The sequence below is a fragment of the Hippichthys cyanospilos genome, chromosome 8 (genome assembly GCF_059441005.1).
Source record: "Hippichthys cyanospilos isolate Australia breed blue-spotted pipefish chromosome 8, RoL_Hcya_1.0, whole genome shotgun sequence".
Taxonomy (NCBI): Eukaryota; Metazoa; Chordata; class Actinopteri; order Syngnathiformes; family Syngnathidae; genus Hippichthys; species Hippichthys cyanospilos.
The window spans coordinates 448,069-451,773 of NC_142376.1; positions in this window are offsets into that span (position 1 = coordinate 448,069).

A 3,705-nucleotide genomic window follows, 5' to 3' on the forward strand; every position below is an offset into this window, starting at 1 on the left:
CGAGGCCTGGAGCCGCAAACCTTTGGATGGGGATCTTTTTCAACACCCAGCGCGGTGCACAGAGAACCTGGGAAAACATGCGGGAAGGACACGGGCCCTCGTGGACCGGACTTTGACGCTTCGGGACCTCGGAGGAGCTAAAGATGAGCCCGTCGCTAAATGTTTAAGCATCTTTCCGACACATGAGAGCTTTTCAAGAATTTCAAGATGGTCGCCCCCCCCCCCCGCGTAATCTCACGTGTCAGCGGCCGCTACTTACGTAATGGCTGACTGCACTTGAGTCTTGCTGGGAATTTTGAGCGGAGTCGGTCCACGCCCGTTCGGGATGGCGCGAGGCTCGCCCGCGACCAACAAACAAACGGGGTTCTCGTGCGAGGCCGGCCCGACTCAACTCGGGGTAGCGCGCGCAGACAAGCGTGGAAACGGCGACGAAGACGACAACAACAAAGCAACCGCGGCCAATTTGGTTTTTGGCCAGAATAAGTTGCGATTTAAAACGGGCTACAGTGATCCCCTTGGGCGCGGGGGTTACATTCCGGAGCACCCCCGCAATAACTAGATAGAATTACGCTATTTAAACACTCCCCGCGAATCTTTTAATAGTATTGATACTTCATTTTTGATTTCCTTGCTCGGGTCTTTAACCCCTGAAGGACATTTGGAGCCAACTGGGGCTTTTGGACCCTAATGATGCGTGATATCAATGCAAAAAGCCCACTAACACGCGCACAAAAACACTAGCAGGCTAAAATACGACATCGGGGGTCTTGCCAAGTGGATCTGACCAATGAAATCATGCTATTCAAGCAACAAATAGTACAACATAACTATTAATCATAAAACATGAACATTACTATGACTTATTTTTCATTTACTGAAAAAATGTAGCTCATTTGTATACTATCGTGACAAAAATCATCTCACGGGCCAGAATAAACCCGTTTGTGGGCCGCAATCGGGTCGCCGGCCACAGATCGGACATCTTCAAAAATTAGAAACCTTTCGAGTTTTTCCTTCATGAAAAAAATCAGCTCATTTTTCTATTTCGCGTTTCTTTGAAATTCCTATGAAATACTACAAAGTAGGGACGACTCCAGACCAAAAAGTCACTTGGAACAGCAAGGCAGCGCGCCCTCAGCTGGCGTCATAGCGAGTATGGCATGTAATGCGGTCATGTATCCCTTTTTCTTTGGCAGCCGACGGGCTGCACCAGCCGGAACCGCCGCGGACTACTCCGTTTTCATTGAGACGCGTTTAGCTCGGCCCAGTTTGACCAACGCTCGACTTTGCCATTCCCGAAGTGCAATGGAGCGCTTGAAAATATAACGTGAAGTCTTAAGCCGGCGCATCGTCAGAGCCGCCAAAGAACAAAAAAAGGAAGGGGGGGGGGGGGGGGGGGGGCGAGGTCGCAGTGACGACCCAGCGCCAGTAGAGGGTGCCACGCTGCCGCGCCGGCCCAGAACGACGACCGTCACCCGGGTCCGTTTTTTCCTCAGCTGTCAAGTTTCTTTTCGCACGAGCAAAACATTCGCGCGTCGTTTTTTTTTTGGACGCGTTATTTAAGCACGTGACAAACCATCGAGAGGCAGCACATCTACTGATGCTCACAAAGCACTACGTTGACAATATGGACAGTCTGGACTTGACCTTTCCGAAAATCTTTTGTTTCTTTGAGGAGAATTCGGGATTAAGAACTGCTTTGCTGAAAACGGGTGGCTGTGGAGAAGTTGGACGCTCGCGAGGAACATGGATGGAGCAAGGAAAAGAAGGCGAGAACTTACAGTGGGGGCGGACCGGCCATGTGCTTCTCCGCGTCCCGGAAGCTCCCGCTCAGCCGCAGCGCCGCCCGCCGCCCGCCGCACGCAGTCCCGCCACCTTTGTTGTCTCGTTAGCATATACGCGCCTCACCAACAGGGGGCGGTGAATGAGCAGGAGGCCAATTCAAGTTGAGTTTGGGTCCTTTAACTGCACCGCCAGGGGAGTTGACGCACGTCCCTGACCCAAACGCCGGAAAGAGTTCCTCCACCGTTGATGGGAACTATGTTGAAAGAAAAAGATTCTTTTCATGCACCCCTCCTGTGCATATACATAAAAGCCTCCTGTCCGAACAGATTGCAAGTCCGCGCAAGCTGAAGATTCTCACGGGAAAGGCGACGGCGGGCCTCCTCGGACCCGGCCCCCCCCCCGTCCCACAGGAAGTGATGGCTGCGACCAGCGGAACGCGGCACTGAAGGCCAAGGGGCCGGCAATTCCTCCGAGGGATCGGCGGCTCTTCAACGCGGACCGTCGGAACGGCCCCACCGACTCCAAGACCGAAAAGAGTTGGGGCTCCGCCCTTGAAAGTCTGGCGCTTTCGCTCGGTGGAAGTGTCGGCGCGCAAACATCCCCCAAAGCGAAAACAAAACAAAAGAACGTTTGCAAACGAAATGAGTCAAGGTGCGGGCCAACCAATCGAATGGCTTTATTGTCATTGTGGGTCAAAGGTCAGGCGGGGGGGGACATTGAGCCACGGCGTTGTGAGACGGCGTTTTGCCGGCGCCTTTCCGGCCGCTCCCCGCGCTCAGACAAAAGGAGAGCCCGGACGGCAAATTTTGTCCTTTCACATAAAACGATGTAACACCTTCATGATAACCAATAATAATATTTTCCAATTCATAAATATACTGCTGTTAAATTAAATGATACCTCATATATATGTGTACATTTATGAGATCATTATATTAAATATAATGGCACCCTAGGGGGCGACGTCCGCATCCCGAAAGGGGAGGCGCGGGAAGAGGAAGGAATTGCGGGAGTGGAGAGGTGGCCAAACACAAAGGGCCCCGTTCTCCCAGCTGCGTACGGCGCCGGCCCCCGGGGGAGAGCGGACGGCGAAAGGCCGGACGCCGCGACGGAAAATGCTCTTGATCGCCGGGACGGAATGTTGGTTTTACGTCAAACGATGAAGTCCGCAAACTGATGCGGCAAATCTTTCGTCCGTCAAAACAAACAAGGAGTCGTGGGAAAAGAACCGCTCGGGTGTCCGTGCGTGCGTGCGATCCTTCCCGGCGGGGGAGTGCAGCTCCTTCTTTCTCAACCGGATGGGCCCACGGGACCGTTGCGAAGCTTTCTTGAGAACCTTTGCCCGCTTTGTCGTTTTTGTCAATGTCTCCTTCCAACTATTTCCCGTATGGCAGAAAGCGCGTGGAGCCTTACTGTGCCCGATGCGGAAGAAGGTCCGCCTCATGTTTCCCAGTCTTGTTCTCTTGACCTTTAGGGTCCGCGACCCCACTTTGAAAACCACCGATCGAGACCAGCTGTACCGGGGCGCAAAATAGATGCAGAGCCGGGAAACGTCCCGGCGAAAGCCCAAGCCACGTAATAGAGCGCGGGCGTCAAAGTCAAGGCCCGGGGCCCAGATCCGTCCCGCCTCATCATTTCATGTGGCCCGCCGAATGCTGATCCGACGTTAAGTTTCAAGCTGTCTTTGGCCTTTAAAATTTCGGGGGTAAAAGAAAAAATCTCGCTTTTGAACGGATTTTACTGGCCTCTAATTTCAAAACTAGTAGGGATGTTAGGTTCAGGCACCCTAGACCATTTACTGGTCCCGCCGGGACAAACCGGGAGGAAGACAAGTAGCTTTTGTTCGCGAGGAGAGCGGACAGGAGCGGTCCTCAGCGAACGCCCTCGGCGCAGAAAAAAAAGACGGCGTAGGCACTCGGC